Source organism: Haemaphysalis longicornis, unplaced genomic scaffold (genome assembly GCF_048455015.1).
Source record: "Haemaphysalis longicornis isolate Haplotype H1 unplaced genomic scaffold, Haemaphysalis longicornis Haplotype H1 scaffold_106, whole genome shotgun sequence".
Taxonomy (NCBI): domain Eukaryota; kingdom Metazoa; phylum Arthropoda; class Arachnida; order Ixodida; family Ixodidae; genus Haemaphysalis; species Haemaphysalis longicornis.
The window spans coordinates 489,981-515,566 of record NW_027526211.1 but is presented as its reverse complement, the minus strand read 5'-3'; the positions used below and the strand labels follow the sequence as shown (position 1 = coordinate 515,566).

Here is a 25,586-nt window from a genome sequence, read left to right as displayed (position 1 = left end):
GGCGACGGCATTAACAACACGCTGATCCTTAATTATCACAAGTGGGGAACTGCTCACAGCTATAATAACAACTCACGCAATAAAAAAATAAATCACGGTTTAATGCACATAACTGCCGCCCGAGCGTAAATTACACCACAATAAAAGGTCTTTCTGAAAAGTCATCATTCCAGACCTCACATGTGGTCATGCCATTTGTGTCAACGAATTATGTCCATCTAGCAGCACAATAAGGACAGGATCATCGAGCAATCATGAACTCGATTATAGTAGGCAATTCCACGAAAAATACTTTTTGGTGGAAAGTTGGAATAGCGGAAATGCCGCTGAAATTACTTTATTTACAATCCGCTACGAATACTGCACCAAAAGAAAAGCGTAATATTTTAGTTATTGTCGAGCGAAAGTGCAAAATTAACAGTAACTGCACCGCGGCGTTTATTTTTAATTTTGCTACCCACAGTCTACTGTACCTACAGTATGTTTAAGCAGTTGTGCGCCCCCCCAGAACAAGCATCAAGCGTTCCGCGCGTACAGCAGCAGCGTTTTGTGGCCGCCGATAATGCAGACGGGCGCGCGGCCTCGCGCGCGGCCAGCCGCCGCTTTCAGTGGTCGTTGAGTACATCGCCGCGATGCGATGCGATGAGGTTTTACGGGAGGGGGCAAGAGGGAGAGAAAAGGGCTTGAAACTGTCTGGCGTGGGTACATCGCCGCCGCTATTTTCTGCGCGAAAGGAGCACCTCCCCGGTCCTCCGGTCGGGCCACTTCTAGCCGTATCAACAAGCGCACGTTGACCCTCTGGCCCCGCTATGGTATTGATGAGCAGGCTGTTTAAGTGAGAGGGGACAGATAACATGGGCGACCGAACACATATAAAAGCACTCGTACATTTAACGCACAAGCACGCGATCGCGTTAAAAATACAAGCGTCAGTTGTACTACTGAGAGAAAATCCCCGATCTGCGTACTTGTTTAGCTTTTAATATTCAAGAACTTGGATCGAATTTTTGCAAAAGTGTGGTTCCAGCCCTCACAGACTCCATGCAGGCCCCTTGTAAAGTGTATTTACTTGCTTCGCCAAGGAAAAGCTTCCTACAAGAGATAAGGGGCCGCTTCTTTTCTTTATATCCTGACATTTGGAATTGTGGAGGGAGCCATTGGGCAGTGGCGTTTTGGTTCCCGAACGGTGATTACGTGCGGTACGAGCCGGGCGTCCACAATGGCTCACTCAGAGGACACCTTCAAGCTGGGAAGGCGTCTACAGAGAAAGACCTGGCCCTTCCTGGAGAACACAGGGTGAGTGGCTTTTATTCAAGTACTTTTTGGCTGAGTTGGCAGGAATAAAATGAAACATTTTCTTTTTAAAGTGTTACATTCCCCAGTACTCCGGAACTACGCGTTGGTGTGACCGTCGATGGTTGAAACACGGCCGATAGTGCAAAGAAAATGAAATGAAAAAAAAATTCAGGGACTTTAAGCCTGGAAGTCAAACCCAGTGTCTACGGAGTGCATCTAACACGTAAACCCTACCCCCTTTCGCTCCTTCGCTCAACTTAACTGAAGGAGGACTCAACAAACGCGTTATGGCCTTGGGTTTAGAGACCTGTTGTAGGGACGTGGGCTGTTGCAAGAGGTAATTTGAGTGTGGCAATGCCAATTAAATGAAGCAGGTTTACGCGGAAAGTGCATTTGAGGGCGTTCAAGAGCGAAGGAGAAGATAATAAAGAGAGAACAAAATCGCACCACTGAATGCCTCTAAGCATGCTAATCGCAATAGCGCAAATAATGTTGAACCTAATAGCGGATATCTACGGCTAACAAGTGTGACTGGCGAGCCTTGCAGTTGTGGCAACACAGAGAAGAGCAAAACGACGCAATCAGAAACAAGATTGAAAAAGAAGATGAGGGCGGCGCCGCTCCATACTAAAACAGCCTGTTTTAAAGCAAAGCTTTCTAGCTCTACGAGCCAACGGTTCTTTCGGGGCGTACGGGACAACAAACTCCCAACGCGTCGGAGGCGGCGGCGGGGGAGGGTTGCACTCACGTAGTCATGCATGCACTGAGCCATGGAGGAACTCATGCACAGAGGGCACTAGAGATGGCGCAGCGAAATTACCCAGCCTTCCCTGCTCGGAAGTGCCTCCTCTCCGGCGTCGGCGCTACCATGGAGGAAGGAAAAAAGTTAGGAGACGGCAGACGTCACGCAGCTAGCCTTCGCAAGTTTGCTTTGATGTTCTTGGGGGAAGGGGGGGGGGGGAGGAGGAAAGGGGCCCGAAACTGTCGGACTGCGGTGTTATCGATACCTTATCAGGCCCGCTGGGCGAAGGGGAAGCCGTTGACGCCGCTCCCTCCGCCGTTTCCCTTCCTCAAGCCGCCGGGGCCTGCCCAGCTCGTGACCTCCATGGTCGCCTGCATGGAGGAAAGAATAGGTGTCGGCTGGGCCGTAGGCGGCGGCGGTCTCCGGGGCCTGATAAGGTGTCGGCACCCCACGCCAGACAGTTTCAGGCCCTTTTCTCTCCCTCTTGCCCCCTCCCGTAAAACCTCATCGCATCGCATCGCGGCGGTCTCCGCATCCGGCGCATCTGTCGTGTTTGATTGCCGGTAGCTTTTACCCGACCTTCCTGCATTCGTCTGCTCGGCGCTTTCACGCCCGCGGGCGGGCGTGCCGGGTACGTGCGATTTGCGACACATTTTGCGTGGTTCAAAAAGGAAGATAGAGGAAAAGTGAAATCTGGCCAAAGCGTTGCAGGGTTAGTGCGTTATTCAAGAAACCAGCATGCGGGTTCAGCTGAAGCAGTGTGTGGGTGGCTATGTGTAAGGAGGTTTCGTTCGAGCCGGCGGTCAAAAACTAGAAACATACATAGGCAGCCGGCGCAGAAAACTGCCTTTCGGGCACGTACGATCCAACAGCGCTGCCCCCGTACCGTAAATTACTGCCAACGGCGCCCGGAATGTTTACAGAAGGCTTCGTGAAATTTCGGTCTAGTTCTGAAACGACGAACCTTTGTAAACACCTACGGTGCTCTGCAGGGGCGTAGCCAGGGGTGGGGGGCACACCGGGCCCGTGCCCCCCCCTCGGAATTTCGTGCCAGGCTAGGGTATCGGTTCAAGTAGCCTGAAGAACCGTATGAAGTCGCCTGCAGGCGCGGAACCTGCTGTTTTAAGGACATTCTTGTTCATATAAAGCTGAAAACAAGGGCTGCGTCAACGTCTGATCCCTGTGCCCGCTCCAGATTCTGTACATGTCAACATATACAGCCCGGCTGCATTTCGCGCCGGATACACCGAGCTGCGCCGGGAACCTGTCGCGAGCCGATCGAGGCAGTCCCGCCGTTTCGCTGGCGGAGTAGCACGGCCGGGAAATGGTGGAACAGCAGGAAAAGCCTCACATAGGCATACATGTGGTCTGGACTTTAGCGTGTCATTTCTTGTCTTTACACTGGTACAAAGTGTAATAATCTGACAGAGCATGTCACTGTATTTTGTTCAGTCAACTTCATATGTTTGTGTTTCTACCGAGTCCGACATCGCATTTCATTGACTATTGCAGTTCCATAATTTCTGCTGTATGAAAAGTATTGCTCTGCCCATCTTGCATTTCCTCCACATCAACAAAACTGAACAATTATCTTCATTACGGAGCTTTGTCTTTTTGGCACTATGCCATTGTTTTTTTGACCTCCCTCTTGGTTAGAATCAGCATTCTGTATTTGCTTAACTGGAATTTTACTGAAGACATATCTGTTCGATTAAATGGCTGGAAAGAGTATGATATTTAAGAAATGTGCAACAAGCTCAACATTCAACAGCAGTGCCGTAAGGTGTTCCTCTAAGCGTAGTTTACTATTCACGTTACTAGCACACCCGCCGCGGTGGCTCAGTGGCTAAGGCGTTGCGCTGCTAAGCACGAGGTCGCGGGTTCGATTCCCGGCCACGGCGGCCGCTTTTCTGATGGAGGCGAAAATCAAAAACACCCGTGTGTACGAGATTTCCGAGCACGTTAAAGATCCCCAGGTGGTCAAAATTAACCCGGAGCCCTCCACTACGGCGCGCCTCATCGCCTGCGTTGCGTCGGCGCGTTAAAACCTACAATCAATCAATCAAAATCAATCAATCAACGTTACTAGCACAAAAAAAAAAAAAAAAAAACGAAGAGGCGATTACTTAAGGACGAAGACGCGCGTTTGCTAGCTTCACCGCCATAATATACGAATGTTCCGCACGTACAGTCCAGTGCGATTCAAAGGTTATCGTGGGAAAGTTACTCTTTCAAATGAAGCAGACCAGCTTTAGCAAATCTTCCATGCCAGTTTCATTATCGTCGGCGTAGATAAAAGGCAACCAAGTCTGTGCTTGATAACAGCGTATGTAAATCTCGAAGCCCAAATTGTGGCAAGTCAGTCGTGCGAGCCATTGTTGTAGCATGGAACAGCCAACAAGGGAGACAAGAGTGCGAAATCTTGATTTTCATGGTTCAGAAACGAAATTGTAGGCCGGTGGCACGCTTGGCCACTCGATGCTGGCGCGATAACTTTCAAATCTTACTCGACTGTACTTCATATCTGTCAAGAAAACTTATTAGTCACTTTCCTAAAGGAAAATCTAAAACACGCGAATTTTGATAGTAAACACCCAGTGTTAATTGGCCTCGACTTCCGCCTGACGAACTTCGGGGAACGCGCGCCACTCATGAGCACACTCATGATCCCGCTCACGAGCGCGTACCCACATAACCGCCTGCTCTACGGACGAACGAATCACCCGTGGCCTACCCATAGACCGGTTGAACGGAAATTTAGGTCATCGTCATCTAGGCTCCTTAAGGTAGGCTTTACTGTTAGCGTTCAGGATACACAAATAACATGTTGAAGTAAGTTATTTGAAGCTTCGTTTGAAAAAAAAAAAAAAAAAAACGCGCAAGAACCCTTGCCTACATATTTCCCCCTCCCATCTTTTGGTCGAACACGCCCCCCCCCCCCCCAAAAAAAAAAAAAAAAAAATTCCTGGCTACGCCCCTGGTGCTCTGTGCTCTGTGCTAACGACCGTGCTCCGGAAAGACTGTGTACCGAAACGTTCTGTACTAAAAAGACCAAAGTGGTGGTGGCAAAACGTTTAATGAGCCAAAGGGAAGGAGTATAAGGGCGTGGTTAGCCTCCTAAGTCCAAAGTCCAGGAGGCCTCTTGTCCGGGCTGCCTATAGTGCGCGCCGCATCAGGGCGACCTGGCGCTCCGGTGCGGAGCTGGTCAGCTCGGACTCCTACTGCTCAGGGGAAGGGGAAGGGTGGGGATGTGTGTGTTGGGGGCAGGAGAAGACGAGGTGGTAGGTGTTGAGAGGGATGTGACAATGGGGGCAGTCGGGTGGAAAGAGAGAAAGGGAAATGTGGGATAGAATGATGTGTTTAAAGTAGGTTTCGGTCTGTAGTCGGCGGAGGATGTAGGCTTGTTGGGCGGTGAGGGAAGAGGGGGGGGGGGGTATCGCCATCGGGAGTTAGTGTGGTGGGAGAGGATGGAGTTGTACGTGGGGTCGAGAGGTGTCAGGGCTGCTGGGTCGGGGGGTGGGGGAGTTATTTGCTCGAGGCTAGGCGAGGGAAGTGCCCGGGTAATGAGTGCGCGGGCTGCGGCGTGGGCCGCCTCATTACCTACCAGGCCGGAGTGGCCGGTGGTCCAGACAAAGGAGAGGTCAATGTCTTCAGGGAGGCGTTGAAGGAGGTGAATGTCTGCTGGCGGGGCGAGGCCGGCTTGGTAGAGGCGGCAGGCTTGCTGCGAGTCGGTTATTATGGTCAGGTAGGGTTGGTGGCAGTGGGTCAGGGCAGCGTGGGCGATGGCGAGGGACTCGGCGGTGAGCGTGGGGATGTGGCGGTAGGAGGCCGCGGTAGGGACGCGGCCCTCGTTGTTGAGGACTGCGATGGTGGTTCTGTGGAGGGTGGAGGACTGCGCTATGTCGGTATGGCGGATGTTGGGATCCGAGCCATAGCGTTTTAAGTGCGAAGCACTTCTTAGTCGGGCCTGCTCCTGCTTCCACCGCCGTCCTCCGTCCGCAGCCTAGCAACGGAGCTAGCTAGCGTGCCTAGCAACGGCGCCGGATTTCCGACGCGTGAGGGCGCTCGCATAGCGCCTCCTATCCCCCCTCGCCTACTCTCCTAAAGCCCCTTTACTACTCTCCAGCTCGCAACACCCTCTCTCGGCGCGCCAGCTAGGCCACTGCACTATATAAAAAAAAAAAAACAGCATCCGGCGCCAGGTTTCGATCCGAGGACTTTGCGGCCGCAGCGCGACGCTGTACCGACTAAGCCACGGACGCTTTTTTTTTTTTTCCAAACACAATTTTTTATTTACAAGGATATACATATATACATAATGCACTGGCACGCTCGATGCGGTGACCAATGCTGGTACGCGTACATACTGTCGCCGCAGGGACTCCAATCACCTTTAGGCGTGCCTTCACTTGAGCCGCAGAGTAAGCAACGTAGTGGGACTGCGGTGGCAACAACGAACAAACAAGCAGGAAAATATGACATCCTGAGACAGAGTAATATCAGAGTACATGAACTGGGAATCGTGTGAAGGTAACATGTTCACATATGAGTGTAAACTCTGGGCAAGGATGTACAAAGCCTGTTCAGAGGGGAAAAGCGTCTCTACAAAGTACTAGTGAGGCAAGATCACAGCCATTGCCAGCGCTGCATCTCTTTTTCTTTAAAGCGCTGCAGTGCTTGGCATCCTTTTTGCAGTGAGTCGCGGAGCTCCGTGTCAGAATCTGATGCCCCCAACACGCTCACTGTCCATTCAGCCTTTGCTGTGAAGTGCCTCCAGGTAGGCCTGGGGTTCCTGGCGCACTCCACTGCATCCACTCGGGCCCTCCACAGCGAGTGGAGCCCCAGGACAAGCACGCAGTCCCGAAGCGCCTTGTTCTCTGTGGGCGCACTCAAGTGCCGGAGGCCTGACCACGACAGGTCCCATCGCTCGGTGTACGCGGTCTGCAGCTCGTCCCAGAAGACGGCCGCGGCGTTACAATCTGTGAGGACGTGTTCTGCCGTCTCGCGTTTTCCACAGAGGAGACAACCCGCGCCGCCATGGAGAAAGAAGCCCTTATCCTCCAGACGTGCCTTTGCGGGCAGCAATCCCATGTGGAGGCGGAAGAAAAAGTCCTTTGAGGCGGTGGGCACAGGGAGTCGTCTTACTCGCTTCAAGACATCGTTAGGTATTGGGGGTTGTCTGTAGAGAGGGGGCGGCAGGACCTTCTCCACGAGGTCCCAGAATAGTTTTCTGGGTTTTGTTTTGAGCAGATAATCCCAAGAGAAATGCTGCTCGAGCATGGCTAAGGCTAGCGCGATTTCTTTGTAGAACCTCGTTCCGCGCGTGTCAAAGCAGAGTGATGCTGTCGTGGCAAGCCACGGGGCCAAGTGTCTGGTGCCCAGGCACTGCGTGGCTGCCACTAGGAACGGATCGCGTAGACCCAGAAAGTACAAGAATCGTTGGATAGTGAGTTTGAGCTCCGCGTTGACGAGCCCAAATCCACCCTGTTCTAGGCTCCAGAAGAGGTTTGAGCGGCGCATGGGCTCGAATGTGGACCGCCAGAGAAACACCGCCCAGGACCGGTGCAGCCTATTCAGGGTGTCTGCGTCGATGGAAGTTATGCGGGCCCCGTACAGCACTGCGGGGTATGCAATCGCATTGCACACATGAGCCCTCGTGAATAGAGCAATGTTTCTATTTCTCCATGGTTGCAGCTTTCTTTCCGCAGCTGACAGCTTGGGTTTCCACCGATTTTTGACTGCGACGCTTTGGTTGAGGTTGACTCCCAAGTAATTGGACATCTCCTCTTCCCAGGCCATTCCAAATAGGTGACTTGGTTTGGAAGCTCAATCACCCAACCAGGCTCCCCTCGACTTAAGTAAATTTATCTCTGCTCCCGAAAAGCGGCAAAACTGGTTTGCTAGTTTAATTACCTCGCCCACTTGTGATCCACGAGTGCAGATGAAGGCCACGTCGTCCGCATAGGCGAGAACACGGAGCTCCTCGTCTCCCATCTTCAGGCCATTGATGACCTCGGATGCAAGGGCCATACGGCAAAGTGGCTCAAGATAGAGGGTGAATAGGATGGGTGACATGGGGCAGCCCTGGCGCACCGACCTGTGGGTGTCTGTGGGCGTTCCCACAGACCTATTTGTTACTACGCAGGTAGATATGTCCTCGTAGCAAGTTTTGATCCAATCGATCATTGTGTCACCGATTCCGCAGTGTTGGAGGAGATCCATTAGAAAATTGTGGTCCACCTGATCGAACGCTTTCCTCAGGTCCAGTTGAACGATGGCCAAAGGTAGCAGACCTGATTCAGCCGCCTCGATGGCTACCCTCATGCGATGTAGGTTGGAATTGATGGACCGCCCCTTGAAACCGCATGTCTGGTGAGGACCAACTACAGCGCTTAGTGCACTCTCCAGCCGTCTGGCGAGAACTCGGGCCAGGATCTTGTAGTCCGTTGAGAGAAGGCTGATCGGACGGTAATCGGCAACGTCGGGGATAGAATCGGTGGGTACTTTTTTGGGGATTAAGGCCAGGTGGCTTGTCCGCATGGAGGATGGCAGGCGCTTCTGTTTTCTTATTTCTTCGAAGACCATGGCTAGGATGGGGCTCAGTTCCTTTCTAAAGGCTATATAGAACTCTGAGATGATACCATCCGGTCCAGGAGATTTGTTCCGCGGTAGGCTCTTGATGGTACGCTCTATTTCCGCTTCTGTTATGGGGGTGTTGATCAAATCTTTGGTTTCTTCAGGTATTTTGGGAATTTGATTTAGTACTTCAGCTGGGATTGCATCTAAGACTGACCGTCGAGAGAATAGTTCTGCATAATATTCAGCGAAAGCTCTTGCGACTTCCTCATTGCTTCTTGCCACACCTGCGGGATGTTTGACCTCCGTGATGTTTTTCTGTGCCGAGTTCTCCCTTTCGAAGGCTGCAAAAAGCTTCGATGGCCTTGCCTCGAACTCTACCTTTTGCTCCCTGCTCCGCACCAGGGCTCCCCAAAAACTCTTCTCAAGCTCTCCCCGGAGCTCTTCTTTAATTAACCGGATATCGTCTTTAAACTCCCCTGGTCTTTCTTCATCAGCCTCGATGAGCGCGCAGAGAGTCTCCGTGAGGCGGCCCTTTTTTTCTTTTTTTCGTGCGGCCTCCTCGCGCCCTATGGTGACTGCAAAACTTTTTATACGTGCTTTAAAAGTTTCCCACTTTTCCACACTAATGGTTCCGGACCGAAGTGCTTCAATTTCTTTTTGAGTGTTTTCGACAAATGTCTCGTTTTTAAGTACTGTGGAGTTCATTAGCCATCGGGTAATTGAGTTCTGCTTAGCCGTGTATGTTTTAAGGGCCACGGTGCACGTTACGAGGCCGTGGTCAGAGAACGAGATGGGAGTGACGGTGTAGTCGGACACTCGTGTAACCCCTTCCCCCGACACGTAGATCCGGTCCAGACGCGCGTGGGACGAGCCCTGCCAGCGCGTGTAGCGTTTGGTTGGCCAGCTGCGCCCCAAGGCTACGTCGGACAGGTCGCTGTCCCGTAGGACTGCGCTCAAAACACGGGACGATGCGTCGACGCCACCACCTTTCCCTGTTCTGTCGTTAGCCCTCAACACACAGTTGAAGTCACCCCCAAGGAAAACTGCCCCAGACACACACAAGTAAGGCCGCAGGGCGTTAAACAGGTCCGAGCGAGCTGCTGTTTCATTGGGGGCGTAGACACACGCGAATCGCACCAGCTCGCTCCCCACGAGGACATCAACGAGGCAAAAACGGCCGTTTTCTGCGAGCTCGCAGTCAACAATTTTGAGGGAAGGGTTTTTCCGTATTAAAATGGCTGTACCGCCTGCGCGGGCTGAAGTTAAGGTGTGGAAGCACCAGAATTTGTGGCCGAATAGGCGTACAAAATTTTGGCTGTCTTCGATTGATGATAACTTGGTTTCTTGCAAAAGGGCAACATCGATATTCTCGTTGTTTAAAAGGTCGAGCAGCCAGTTCTTACGTTTGGAAGAAATTAGGCTAACTACGTTAATAGTAGCTATTTTAACCGCGTTGAGGGGGGCTGTCATCGTGGGGTGAGGGCTTACCGATTATCCGCTCAGCCGCAACCGCTGCCATTGTCGCGCGGTGTCGTGTCCGCACAGCCGGTGGGGGAGGCGGTCCTGCCGTCTTGCGCTGGGGCTGTTTTCTGTTCCCCCCTGAGCTGTTCAGGAATTCTCGGTGGTGCGTCTTTTGTGGTGGGCCTCTTCCCCTCCTGACCGTCTGGGGTGGTGGCGGCTTGCTTGGCTCGTGCCTGACGTCGTGTTTCGACTCTTCTCTCTTGAGGTGCTCCCTGGCTGGCTACTGAGGTGGAGGGGCACGGGTCGCTGATGGGCGCCGGCGCCGCGTTCTTTTCTTCTCGGCTGGTTTCCTGCTCGTTTTCCCCCTCCGCTGCCTGTTCTTGCTCGGTTCCGGCGGCGTTTTGAAGAAGGGGGCGGGGGGTTGCGGCTGCGCCATTCTCCAGTGGCAAGTCGGGGACACCTCCCTCCTTCCCCGCAGCTGTATCCAAGGTCTCGCCAGGGGGGGAGACGTTGTCGGCGCCTTCATTCCTTTCATTTTCCTTGGCGGGTTGAATGCCCTTTGACTGGGAGGAAGGCTGTGGGTTCGTTGTTTCTTGCATTTCTTCGATGTCCATAAACTCATCGAGAGGTTGTTCCGCGCGCTTGCCTCTGGCCTTGGCGGCGTAGCTTTGCACACACGCAGCGCTGTCGTGCCTAAACGTGCGACAGACGCGACACCAGGGCGTTGTACACTGCCGGCGCATGTGGCCGCGCAATTGGCAGCGCAGGCACATGGCAGGCCGGCCGGGTACTTCTATTAGGACCAGGTTTCCGTAGATGGTGACCTGGTCGGGTATCGCATCAAGGGAGTTCGCGTCCCTCGGCACGATCTGCACCACCCTCGTGGTGCTTCCCATGTGGTCCATGTTTGGGCGTCGCCACTTCTCGAAAGAAACACTTTTGACGACACCGAAGCGTTCCAGGTGGTGCACCAGAAGTTCGTTTGGCACGGTTGTGGGTACCCAGTGGAGCTTCACTGTCTTTTCCTGATTGTTCGGGTCAATGACCAGGCACCTTTTTCCTTTCGCCTCGATTTCCCCCTTCGAGGCCAGTTCTTTCATTTCTTCGGGCGACTGGAACGTAACCATCCATACATGGTTAAACTGAAAAGGTCCTAGGCCGGTGATCTTCTTCAAGTCAGTCACAGCGCTGAGAGCCGCTGCAACGTCGTCGATCTTGTACGGCCGTGCCGACGGGTCGCCATGCAAAAACATCGAGTTTTCACTTAGCTTACCCGTCGGCAGGGTGGGAAGCAGGGTACGGTAGCCCGTCCGAGCGGCGGGCACTTCGGGTGGCGCAGAGGACCGGTTCGGCGCGCTCGCGCCTTCCGCTCTCGAGGAGCCGTCTTTGTGCATGACTGCACCCTCTGAGAGCTGGGGAGAGACTGAAGCCACGGACGCGACGCTGTCAGTGTTAGTAACGCGCCTTATATCTTTAACGTATTCAAACTACGTCGTCAGCGGCGTGCGTTGGCGACTCAGGGCGTGGTGTACACGTGATACTACAAACCCTATGGAAGAGATGGAAGAGAAGGCGGCGAGGCGGTGGGCTGCGGGGGCCGAGCGCAAGCGCCGCAAGCGGGCCGACAACCGTGCATTCGCACTTTCACATTCTCCCCCTCGGGGAAATGCGGGGGAATTTTTTTTTCGAGGAATCGGACGCGGGCGTTGCGGCGGCCTTGGTTGTAGAAGGCGTGCATATGCTTGGGGACGGGAGGGATGTGGATGCGTTGACGAATGGAGAGGGGAATACGTTGGGGCGCGTGTGGGGTGGCAGGGGCCGTGCGTCCGATGATCTGAAGTACCCGTCGACCAGCCGGTGTGAGGGAGAGTCGGTGCACGTGGGAAGTGCGTTGGGCTTCCAAGATTTCTGTGAGGGTGTTGTGGAGGCCAAGCTGGAGGAGGCGTGTGTTGGAGGTGTAGGTAGGGAGGCCTAAGGCTGCTTTGTAGGTCTTGCGGATCCGAGCGTCCAGTTTGTGAAAAGGTCACGTATAATTAACACTCGAAAAGAGTTGCGTGCAATGAAGGGCGACGACGGGAACAGAAGATGCAATGTGAGACGGCAGGTACTAGAGCTCAAGACATAACACATTCTGGTTACAGCCGTCGGTGAGTTTAATGTGAATGTCTGAAACCAAACGTGAAGTGGTTGATCCAGTTCATGAAGGTAGAGTTGCTACTGCGGCCTCGCAAATATTCCCATCAACAAACCACTGTACCTGGACCATACATAGACCTATGCACACTGCAACTATCCCAAAACATCTTTTCAGGTTGCAATATTGATGCCTACAAACCAAACAAGACTTGGTCCCTACAGGTAAAGTCATGTATAGGAATAGAAGGCAATGTATAAAGGTAGCATTCCCAAAAATCCAGGCGCCATTGACTCACAAGAGGACAACGACTTCGACTATTCAGGATTTCTGTGCAATGCGAGCGACTGGATGAATTCGACATCATACCCTACATACTCGCTATCACACCCGACTAACACATCTAGAAGTTAATGACGATGTACATGCATAGGTCAACCGTAATGACAGTGCCACTGTTACAGTCGAACCTCGCTGTAACGAAGTAGTATCGGGACAGCAAATTAGTTCGCGATATCCGATCTTCTTTGTAACAGTACAGGTAAAAACCGTCTTGAACAAATCAACAATCTGGCTCGCCCAAAAATATGTGGTACAAAAATGCATTTCTGGCTCCAAAACCACTATAAACAATAAACGTAACTCTTACCTTTCTCCTTGTTGCTGTTCAAGCTCTATGAACCGGAAGATGCGTACGTGAAATTACAACAGAACAAATGTCACTTGACAAAACAGGCCTGCGTCTTTATTTGATGAAGGACGTGACCTTCAACTGGTCGCTACTCGCAGCCCTGAGCAGGATGGGGTTTTCCACAGTGCCGACGAACAAAAGGGCCTTTATACTACTGCAGTTTTGGATGCCGGAGGGTTTTTCCAAGTAGCTTCTCAGCCTCCTGGTAAAATATCGGTTCTCACGGTTTCAGTTTCGTTATAAAAGAATGTGTCATTGAAATAAAGCGTGACCAACTAAAGTTCGTATTTAGTTCGCTAAAGCCGGCAATTCGCTATATCAGTGTTCGTTATAACGAGGTTCAACTGCAATATTATTATTGGAGACATTTTAAACCAGAAAAGAAATGTTTTACTCAGTTTTTATTGAAACAGTTCAGTTTGAAGAGCCTACCGATCCCAGCGACTCCAAAGCACTACAACCATTGTGCATATATTTGCCATTGGCCACGAATCTATTTAAAATTTTGAGCAAATCATGCAGCAAATAATCGCAAAGATATCGTCACTACCGTTATGACATGATATGAATAAATTCATGCACCATTGTCTAGCCCGTTGTAATCCAGCTTCTTTAACCATCAGCGTTGGCAAACTAAATAAAGTTTATTCTCTTTTTAATTCCTAGTCTAATTATAGTCTAACTCTATTGCAGTAGATAACCTGCTTCGCTTGTAATCCACCTGCACGGAATTGAATCACTCCTGATTTTTTGACGCGGATATGCTCACCCAAGGTGCACACTCCGACAGTTCGTGTAGGTGTGGGTAAACATGTTGCTGATTCTCTGTGCTTGGGTCATCAACTTCTAAGTTAATTGTGCTTGCGCTGTTTTAGTTATGAAGTTTTGGACATCAGGAACGAGGCGTAAAACGCGGGTTCTTGAAATGACCTCAGGATTGATGGTGCATCCTTAGAAGCGAATTGTGAGCGCCGAGTTAAAAACTATAGTGTTTGCCTCCAGCTTTTCTCAGAATGTTTAAAACTCCCTCAAGAATAGTTTGAAAGTGAATTTAAGCAACAACTGCATGCTTGCCGTTCCAGGAGCTCGTAGGAGAGGCGAACACGACACCTGATGCCATTTTCCACTTCTTCACAAACTACCGTGGTGGGCTGACTTCTAAAGAAGGCAGCGTAGCAAGAGTAGTAAACGCAGACAGCTCGTCGGGGACACTACAACCCACCGCACAAAGAGACTGGGTCAAAGAATTTCTCAGCAATTTTCAAGATTTGGATAGAACAGACATTAAAGTGCCCGTGGAAAAGGTAAGAGCTAGGACCCCTGCATATTTTAAGTGTGAACACCTTTCCGTCACCGCTATTTCGCCTTTTTTGATTACTTTACCTCTAGACGAACGTGATCCGCATGGCTTGATATCATCTGCAGTACCCTTAACCTATACGTTTAATGCAAAGTGAATAATTAATCAAATTAATTTTGTGAAATAACTCAATCAGGTATGTAATTGTGGTGGTTTTGGTGGCTAGACCTCGTGAGTCCCGTCGCAGGAACGATGTAGGCGCGGAAAAAGGGCGTAGTAGACGAAGACGAACATTTATCTGGACGAGAAGAGTTAACGAAATGGACGTTACAGTCACGAGCTGAAGGATATACTAAACTCTCACCTAAAGATAAAAAGTTCTGCGGGAGCAACCAGGAAATAGTAACAGTACACAGTTCCGTCTAGAAACCTGCCCATGACAGATTAAGCGTCTCACCTGGTAGGGCACATTCAATGCTGAGGCGTTGGCCAGTCCCAGATCTCGGCGGCTGTTGGTAAATCGGCAGGAAGAACACCACACCATAAAAGTCGATGCCGGCGATTCAATGCGCGGTCGTCGACGGCCCGCTATTAGACACATCTGGCATGGAGGCCAGGTTGGGTTTCCGGGCGTCTTCCGGGCGCCTAAGTCACCATGAAGTGGGCCCTGAAAGGACGTGTTCCTCTCCCCTCTCGGCAGGTGGAACCGCAAGGCTCCGGCGCCTTTTGTCACTTCCTTCGCTCTGAGTTAGGCGCCCGGAGTGGGCCCACTTTTGACAACCATGTAGCCTCCACAGTACTGAACGTAGCTTGTGGTATGAACTTATAGGCAACATGCCTCCCCGTCGGCCACCCCCGTTCCTCTGCGAGCCGCCCGCCCGCGGCTAGCCAGAGGCGAGGCACTATCGCGAACAGCCCTGCCGCGTTCCTCCACCACAGCCGCCGTCGCCCCCTCCCCCTCCGCTCAATCACACGGTGCTCTCCCTGCGCCATGTGATTACAGCCATTAGCCTGTGCTTCTTGTTCTGATCGGTCTGCGTGCTCACTGTTGTCTGTTTGCCTTGTTATTTCTTTTTTCTTCTCTTTTTTTCCTCTTCCCCATGTTTTAATCCACTTACTAACGTTTATAGATCACAGCCTTGGTGGTCCTCATTTCACTGTCTGATTGTCTGCTCGTCTATCGTAGATCGTTTTATCTTCATCTTCATCTTCATATTATCTTCATGTTTTGCTGTTCGTCTGCTCACGTTCACAGCTCACCACTTTCGCGGTTTACGGTCCCCTGTCTTGTCCATACGCCCCACACACACAGACTACCGTTTGTCTACTACACTTTACAGAAACCGCCGCACGTTTCGTTCCGGCCCACGGGTTATCAGACCACCGTTTGCCTTACTTATCTCTCCAGTTCGACGACAGGGTGGGTCATTCGTTCGTTCGTTCATGCGTTCGTTCGCGGGTTCTCTTTCTCTTCCTTTTGTTTAAGGTCGGCATGGCCCCCGCCCTCATCAACTCGTAATTTCTCTTTCGTTCGTTCGTTCGTTCGTTCGTTCGTATGTTCGCAAGTTCTCTTCCATTCTTTTTGTTTGACGTCAGCATGTCCCCCGATCCCCAGAAGCACGTAATGTCTCTTTTCTGCACACAGAATTCACATCAACAGCCCGAACCAACTTCGGACTAGTCAACTAGTCCCCCCACCCTAATTTTAGATGCGACGCATCTCTTTGACTCGCCTTGTCCCTCCATCCATCCGTAGTACGCACGCCTCTCCCCCATTCTCCTCGCCACGCTAGCTGCGCGGTAACGCCGCTCTCACCGCAGCGCCATCTTGCGTTAGCGCTCGCTCCCCTCGCCATGGCAGCTGTGCGTCAGCGCGCGTTAGCGCTCGGTTAACACATGCGCATGCGCTACTCTCTCTCATTCCCCTCACCATTAACGCGCGGTACATATAAACGCGATAACTGCACCGCTCCGCTCAGTCGCTCCACCGCCGCCGCTCCGATGACATCCGATGACCACCGATGATTTGAATGGAGACTAACACGTCTGCTACCGCGATGGTCGGCGCAACCGTAAGAAGCACCACCCAGATGCGTCGCATCACCCCATGGTTTCCCCCCGCGGAAAGATGTGGTCAATTTCTTCGTATCTCTCAGCTCCTTATCCTTCGCGACTGTTACTTACGTTCCCTTGCTCCCACTCACCTATTCCATCTGCCCCCCCCCCCCACCCAACCCCTTCCTCGTTTTCGGCTGGTTGAGGTGTCGGCGCCACGCCAGACCGTAACCGGCCTCTGATGATGATCATGACCCTCATCATTACCGGCCTCTATCTCACCACCCCCCACCGCCAACAATCACTTTCTTCTTCTCCCTGCGCGCGCACGCAACGTCGCTGCCGCCCCCCCCCCTAGCCAAAATTCTCCCCTCTAAACTAACAAAAATTTCCCCGCATTTCCCCGAGGGGAAGAATGTGAAAGTGCGAATGCACGAGTTGAATTTGCGCGGTTCGGTAATGTTCGCGAAAGAGAGATCACACACACACACACAACTACAAAGAAAGAAAGATGCATTTATTCACAGACACCTATTTGTGTTGTCATTGTACTTGATTGCTAGAGCGGATCTCAGCTTTGAAATTTCGTGTCAGTACTACTTTAAGCGGGTGCATTAGCCCTTCTCACGCCCGATTCCTGGCCAATCCCCCACGTGGGTATGTGCCATGTCAGCAGGAACAACAACAAGAATGAGCCATGGGGACGCGGCCAGGCAGCGCGCGCCCATCTCCCCCCGTTGCTAGGGAAGACGAGGAGCGCGCGCACCCGCACCTGTTGCTATGCGGACTACGGCGGCGGATGATTCAGGCTCGCTTAAGAAGTGCAGTCGCACTTAAAATTCTCAACCAAATTCATCTCTCACCTTTCCTGCTACCCCCCTTCCATTCCTCATTCCCCAACCCCCCACGGGCGTGATAAGGTGTCGACAACACCTAGCCAGACAGTTTCGGGCCCCTTTCTTCCCCCTTCCCACGAAACTCAAAGCAAAGCAAAGCGGCAGTGGACGTTCTTGGTTGGACGACATTTGCAGCGAATGAGCTGCTACGTGCCCATTTTTTTCGTGTAGGTTATTGTTGCTTGATCTTCCTGCTAGACGCCTCCTTATTTGCGTTATTACAAAGGCTGTGGTGTCAGGATCATGCGTTTAGCGAAAGGTTTTCCCAGTTTAATTTCTGTTAGAAGAGTGTAATTCGAACTTATAAAAACAAGGAGCGTGCCGGGAACTACAGCAGAACCGCATCAATTGGTCTTACCGTTTTTTGAAACTGAGTGTATGTACGCAACGCATGCTTTTATATTACAGCTTCAAGCGCGGGTGCGGTGAAGATGGGGGACAGAGGAACCGCCGTACTTTGGCCTCCTTCAGTGAGCATGCCGAGATCAAGCTATTGTCGTTCATCTTCAAGCAGCTTTTTGAGACGACGACTGCAATTGCTTCCTAGTCAGCGTTCTTACAAGAAGCAGGTCGTGCCAGTTAATGCAAAAATTGTGTGGCACTCACCTTTGTGCAAAACGTCGTCATTTGGACACTGCTTCAAGCGACGATTACGCCGGACGTTTAGGGGAAGTGACTGCACCTCTGCCTATAAAATCATCTCCTTGTAGATACCACACTTCAAAATATTCAACCTGTGTATGCGCCCCACTTTGTTTTTGTTTATTGCTTTTGTTTAAAGTTGGGCACTCGCAAACGATTTAGCTCCGGTGCTAAACGGCTACGATTGACTGTGAATAAAACGCATGAAACAGGATTCTTGAGACAATCATATTTTGGGGTGATTACGGTGGGCAAAAGGCAATACTGATATGGCCACGCGAATATTAACGTCCGGTTTGAGGAGAACGTTTCCTGGCCTAGGAGTATCTGGTGAACTGATGGTGACTAACGCTGTAAAAACACTGTCGCCAGTACAAGCACTACCTCCAAAGGTGCCCGCATTGTATTTCCAACCAAGTGATGCGTGTGTTTTTTATATCTAGGTATGATACAGATGCCTTTTTCTAATGTTACTTCCAACTGTCAATGTCTTAATAAAAATATTCTGCGGGATAAAACGGACGTACTGGTATAACTCAACACCACGAGAGCGGCGTTGCCGCCTAGGAGAACCTATCTGACCTTTCTCAATGCCAACGGGACCTGCTACGTTGTCTTTCACAAGTATGTAGCTGAATAAACTTTTGGGCAAGGTATGTATTGTTACGGTGATGATCAGGCGAGTAAGGGGCGAAGCAGGGTTTATTCATAGGGCTAGCTCTGGTGCACCGGAGAGCATGGAATCCGAGACACTAGTTCGTCTACGAGCGCTTCGTTCTCCCCTTCGTGGTCCAGGCTGAAAACTTGCCTATCAAGTAGCGCATTCCATCTACAGCGCCACAGCAATTTTGAAAATGTCCTGTTTTGTAACATTTCCCCCTCCGCGCCAGAACCTCGCGGGGGAGTCTCTCAGCAACGCGCGGGTGGTAAGTACTTAATCGTGCCACATCCACACGTTGACTCTTGGTTTCCCGGCGTCCGTTTGGTGTGAACTGTGTGAATTGGTGTGTGTGTGGTGGGAGATAGCGGAAGCATATGTTCACCTTCAAAATATAATAACAACCCGCCGTTGTCGTTCAGTGGCTATGGCATTGTGCTGCTGAGCCCAACGATGCGCGTTCGATTCCTGGCCGCGGCGGCCGCTTTTCTGATGAAGGCGAAAAGCGAAAAAGCATTGCGTCCTTTATTGTGATGGAAGGGGGAGAACGTATAACCATAGCTAAATAAAAGCCCTGTTTCGTTCGCACGAAACTGGGGGAGCGAACCATTAGCAACATCAAATTTGGCACGAAACAACAGAGAAAACCAAGTTACGTGCCACAGATATACTGGAGATGTAAGCAGTCAACGTTGGGTAGATCCAGGTGACATCCCGTCTTGATAAGAAGCACGTAAATTTCCTGTTGCGACTACTATAACGTTCCCGTTGGAATAACGTGGGAATATTTTATGTGGAGGTGTCACGGTACTTTTGTAAGCAGTTTAAGCGATGTACGTCAGTAGTACATTTCATGAATATTGTAGTTGTATGTGACGTTCGTACGTTGCCACCGGTGCCATGGAGGCGTTACGTACTCGCGGGGAGCGAACAGTGACCGGCCGGACCTCTTTTTTTCCCCCAACGCGCCATCCCTTCTCTCCACGCAACCCGCAGAAGGCGTCGACTACTACTATGTATGTTTTATTGTGTATGTTTTATTGTTTTATGTTTTATTTATTATGAAAACGCTCAGAAACACCCTCACTACTTGCATCGGGTGGCCCTGATGTCACACATGGTATGAGATGAGTGCCAAAAATTCAATGTCAGCGAGGTAGGCTAGAAGGCGTTCACTTCTGATGAGGGGTTGATCAGATAAAAACAACGATGGGTGTAACGGTATCGTGTAGGTGTATAGTTCGGGGAAGTGTCGTTTCCTTGCGTCATGGTATGCCAAGCATTCTATCAGTACGTGGAGGACTGCAAGTCTTCGTCCGCATTTCTCACAAGCTGGTGGTGGGGTTCCGGTTAAAAGATATGAGTGTGTAGCATGTGTGTGAACTATTCTTAATCAGCAGATTGATATTTCTGTGAACCTGTTCCATTTCTCTGTGTTGTATTTCCCTATGTGTGGTTTTATAATGTGCAGTTTGTTTTCGATTTGTGTGTCCCACTGTACCTGCCAGCGAGCTAGCTCCGAAGCATACTCCGAACTAGTGGCTTCATGTCTAAGTAGAGAACATGTGGGATATCTACAACACTACGGAGAGCAGCCACACCGGCATTCTGGTCAGCAATTTCATTGCCCGAAATTCGGCTGTGCCCAGGTACCCAGCACACTCAGTCAATTTTAAAGCGCACTACAGCACCCAGCGCACCCAGCACACTACAGTCAATTTCAGAGCGTAGGCAGACATGATGGATTTTATAAGAAGGTTCAAAATAAAGTTTCTCGTTGGTTTTCATGAATGGAGAGCTAGTACTACACTCAGGGAGTCTGTAAAAATAATGGAACTGTGTATTCTGGTTTCTGTAATGTGTTCCACGGTGGTTAAAATGCTGTGTGCCTCAGCTGTAAAAATACTGGTATTTTTGTTCATTGTCTTTGTGATAGCATAGTTTGGGCCATGTGCAGCGCATGACACAGAATGGGCAGACTTGGAGACATCTGTGCAAAACGTTGTGTAAGGATATTTGTGTCGTAGGTGTAGAAAGTGCTGCAAGATGAGTGCTCTTGGTGCAGTGCTTTTGTTAATGGCTCTAAAATATAAATACCAAGAAACCGGGGACATTTCCCAAAGAGCAACAAGGTCTGTGATCGGAGTTTTGTAGGTCTCGCTAAAAGAAATCCCAAGCTGCCCAGCTCGAACTTTCACTCTCAAGGAAAAAGGCATAGATATAGAGGGCCGATTGAGAAACGAGTGCACGGCAGAGGTGTCATTGACAATAAACGAAGAAGGGTGATTTTGTACGGATCTTGTCTTCACAGCATACAATAGGTCAGTGTATAAGCGCTGGTCTTCCAGGCACAACTGGTCACATTCCACATATAGACTTTGTGCAGGACTCGTTCGGAAGGCTCCTGATGAAAGGCGAAGCCCCAGGTGCAAAACAGGGTCAAGCATTTTTAGAGCGGTTTTCGAGGCTGCCCCGTATACTACACTTCCATAGTCCCACCGCGACTTCATTAAGCTGTTGTACCTACGCAACAGGCACATCTTATCTGCGCCGTAGGAGTGGTGGGATAGGATTTTCAGGATATTCATTGTCTTTATACATTTTATTTTGAGTAGCTTTATACTATGTGGAATAAATGACAGCTTTTCATCTAGCATAATGCCTAAAAATTTGTGTTCCTTCTTTACAGGCACAGATACTCCATTGAGCTGGACGGTGGGCTGGGGGTGAATACCACGCCCCCTAGAAAATAAGACACATGCGCTCTTTTGAGGGTTTAGCTTAAAGCCATTTTCTTCTGTCCATTTTACAAGCCTGTTTGTGGCAAGTTGTACCTGCCGCTCACAAATAGATAGGTTACAGGACCGGAAACTGATATGAACATCGTCCCCATAAATGGAGCAAAAAATGGTACGGGGCAGAGCTTTTCCAAGTGTGTTCATCTCCGCTATAAAAAGTGTGAAATTAAGTATTCCACGCTGAGGAACACCGTTTTCTTGCATATACAGTGCGGATACTGCAGCCCCGACCCTCACTCTGAATGTTCGTTCAGGCAGATAGCTTTCAAGGGTGTTAAGCATATTCCCACAAATACCAAAAGATTTTAGGTCCCGCAGGATGCCGTAGCGCCAGGCAGTGTCATATGCTTTTTCTAGATTAAAAAATATGGACATACAAAACTGTTTGTTAACAAAGGCATTTTTCACATAGGATTAAAAGGCGACAAGATGTTCTGTTTTTGATCTGCCTGACCGAAAACCTGCCTGGCAGCTGTCAAGAATACCATTGTATTCCAGGAAGTATAGTAATCTTCTGTTGATCATTTTTTCGAACAGCTTGCACAAGCAGCGGGTCAGGGCAATTGGACGATAACTTGAAACACAGGAGGCATCCTTTCCCTGTTTCAGGAGTGGCACAACGATAGCCTGTTTCCATGCCTTCAGAAAGTGCCCAGCACACCATATTCTGTTAAATAAAAGCAGGAGAGTATTGATTGTGTCTGTATGAAGGTGTTTGATCATGCTGTACGTTATGTGATCTGCACCTGGCGCCGAAGACTTGCAACCAGCCAACGCACCCATGAGCTCGTGAAGGGAGAATGGAGAGTTATAGGAGTCATTTGATTGCTTGTGGTAACGTATGGACTTCCGCTCAGCTGACTTTTTGTAGTGTATAAATGCGCTTGTGTAATGTGAAGAGCTTGAGACGTGTTCAAAATGTTGTGCCAACGCGTTTGCCTGGTCCTCTAGGGTGCCACCAGTGGTGTCAACAAGGGGTAAGCCATGTGTGCTTTGTCCATTTAGTTTTCTTATCCTGTTCCAAACCTTTCTTGTATCGGTGAAAGAATTTATTGAAGTTAAGAAGGACCTCCAGGTATTGTTTTTGGCCTGACGGCGAATGCGCCTTCCCATGGCTTTGGTGCGCTTGATCGCTACAAGGTTGTCCGCAGTTGGGTACCTGCGAACAATGCCCCACGCCTTGTTCTGTGCCTGGCGTGCTTGTCGACACTCTTCATTCCTCCAGGGCCACCTTAGGTTACTTGTGTTGCCAGAAGTCTGAGAAATGAAGTTCTCTGCAGCGCCAAGGATATGTGCTGTGATAAAGCTACAAGCTTCATCAATACCCAAGTGTTCTATGGAAGTGTGTGTGTGTGACTTGAGATTTCTGATGAAATTTCTCCCAGTCCACAGCGGTTTCTTTAAACCTTTTAGTTGAGATGGGAGTGTAGGGGTTTCTGTCTAGGCATCTCAGCAATACTGGGAAATGGTCACTTCCAAGCGGGTTTTTCTCCACCTGCCACTCAACGAGTGGAAAAAGAACAGCAGAACCGATTGCCAAGTCTGTGTGAGTACGTGTTGTGTGTGATGTTATAATATGTAGGCTGTTTTTTGTTAAACAAATACGCACCAGACGATACTAGGAAATGTTCAATCAAGCGGCCACGAGCGTCAGTTCGCCCCCAACCCCAGAGTCTGTTGTGTGCATTTAGATCTCCAGCTAGGATAAATGGTTCAGGAAGCTCATCCACCAAGGACTGAAATTACGAGGTAGACAATTGATGATCCGGGGAAAACGTATAAGGAACATACCATAATCAGCCGACCAAAAATGATCACGCGGACAGCAACTGCCTCAAGGCTGGTGAGTAGTCTAATGGACTGGGATGGAATGGATTTTCGCATCACAATGGCAACCCAGCCAGATGAATGAGCAAAGGCATCTCTATCTTTCCTTAATACAGTGTAGTGTTTCAGAAAGTTACTTTGCTTGGGATTCAGGTGTGTCTCTTGGAGGCAAACAATACTGGATTGATGTTTATAAAGGAGTGCATATACATCATCTCAGTTTTTCATGAGACCCCTACAGTTCGATTGAACTATGTTTTCAACAGCAATTATGCATTAAAGATTATAAAAATGTAGTTGTGAAGCGCAACTTCACAACTACATTTTTATAATCTTTAACTACACTTTTATAATCTTTAATTTTGGTTCATGTCAGCGAGTCTTGTTTAGGGCCTGTGATACGAGGAGGTGCTTTTTTCCCACTGCCGAAAGTGCTGCGGCGCTCATTTTGCGCCTGCTGAGCAGGTTGAGATGCCGAAGTGTCCATGTCCTCATCTGGCAATTTAGGCGGCACCGAAAGAGTGTCCTTCCGACATCTGCCTCGTGGATTGGTTCCTGAGGTCGCCGCAGGCTTCTTGGTTTGAACCTGAGGTGCGGGAAGGGAAGGAGTATGTGTAGGGCCCCCTGTGTTCACGCTCCCAAAGCCCTCTGGTGTCGTGCGGGCCAATGGAGCTGGTCTGGAAGAGGCCGGACCAGTCCCAACAGCACCCGTCATCACGTCCTCCACGGGGTCCGCAGAAGTTGCGGTGGGGTGCTCGGCTGTGGATGGCAGCCCAGCGAGAGGAGGAACCACCCCTGGGGCCTCTGCTGTAGATGCAGGAGCTGGTGGCTGGTCGGAGGGGGTTAATGACAGCGACACATCAGCTAAGCTGCATTGTGTCGCAGTACTGACCAAACGACGCCCCAACCCCCGGCGGGCGGCGTCTGCATAGGATGCAGACGAAAACATCTTGTGGTTTTGACGTGCTTCAGGGAAACTTATATTTTCGGTTACTTTGATCTGAATGGTCTCTTTTTTATCTTGAAAGATGGGCAAGATCGTGAGTATGCAGCGTGAGAGCCACTGCAGTTCGGAGATTTCATGATTGTGTTTTTGCAGTCATCAGAAGAGTGATCATTTTCGCCACATTTCGCGCAGGTGAGCTTAAACCACGGCATGCTAGACTTCCATGGCCGTAGTGTTGACATTTAAAGCATCGCCTCGGGTTTGGAATGTAGGCGCGTACACGAGAGGTAATAAAAGCTGCCTTCACTGTCTCGGGCCGGGTAGATCTAGCAAATGTTAGAATGATGTGTCGGGCCTTGATCTCTGCTCCATCTCTTCTCATAATAATTCTACGGACGCCAACAAAACCTTGGTCATGCAGTCCCTCAAGGAGATCATCATCTGTGTCATGGAGGAGTTCTTTGTCAGAGATAACACCTTGGACAGTGTTTAGCGTCCGGTGTGACGTAACGGTGACGGTCAAGTTGGCAATTTTTTCTTGCTTCAAGAGGTTCTCGCTTTGGTTTTTTCGCATAACTTCAACAAGGAGGTCTCCAGAGGGCATCTTTTTGGCGTTGTAGTCTTTGCCAACAATGTCTTCAATACACTTGGCAATTAAGAAGACTGACAGGTCGGTGATAGGTTTTTCGTCGGTCGAGTGTACAACTAGGTATTTGCTGAAAGCTGCCTGAGGTGGTTGGGTGCGGAGTACTTCGGTGCCACCCCTTCTAGGAGGTCGATCAGGGTGTTTTGCGGGAGTTGAGAAAATAGCCATAGAACATGGAATCAATTCGGTGGCAAGGCCAGTCGCCCACCACCAATCCCAACAAGGGAACGGGGCTTTGTAGCACACGTTAACTGTACCTCGCCACTATAACCCTATGGTCGGAATCTAGGGTGATGTCCTCGCAAAGGGGTAACCCTCGCTGCCTAGAGAAAAAAACGGAAAAATGGGGCAGAGAGAAGATGACAGGACAGGGTTAGGAAGGAACGTAGGAAAGGGAAAGAATGGAGAAGAGGATAGGAAAAGGCGACTGGCTGATTCCCCCCAGGTCGGGTTAGACTGGGGGCACCGTCTACGGGAAGCGAAGGCCGAAGTGGTGTGTTGCCTCTGCCAGGGGGCCATGAAGGTCCAAAATAACCCTGGCTTTGGCTCAACCACCAGGATGCCCTTTTCACCAGACACGGCAAAGCCACGCACAGCCGAGGGCGTGGGTGGGTCCAACCCACATGGGATCGGGGTCCGCGGTGTCGCCACTACCATCACCTTGAATATACAAGGTGCCCCTGCGGGGGCAGAAAGCGTCGAAACAAGCCACCGGGGTCGCCTTCTCCATCCGACACCAAGCCATTCCACCGTCGGAAGCCGCCGTCGGAGAAATCCGATAGCCCGTATCTGCATTCCGGCAGTGTTGTACGCAACGGCGTTCCAGGAACTAGTTCCTTTTATGAGGAACGGAGAAACGCCACCATTCGCTTTAGAGTACACACTAAACTTTTTTACACCCTTTTGGCCAAAAAG

At 50.4% G+C, this 25,586-nt stretch overlaps 1 long non-coding RNA gene across 1 annotated transcript; it reads left to right on the top strand.

Moving 5' to 3' along the window:
* Positions 1-921: 921 nt before the first annotated feature.
* LOC144160553 (uncharacterized) lies at positions 922-17,700 on the top strand. The gene is made up of 3 exons (XR_013320384.1): positions 922-1,296; positions 13,986-14,207; positions 17,563-17,700. It is a non-coding gene; the product is annotated as an uncharacterized LOC144160553 (long non-coding RNA).
* The last annotated feature ends 7,886 nt before the right edge of the window (positions 17,701-25,586 follow it).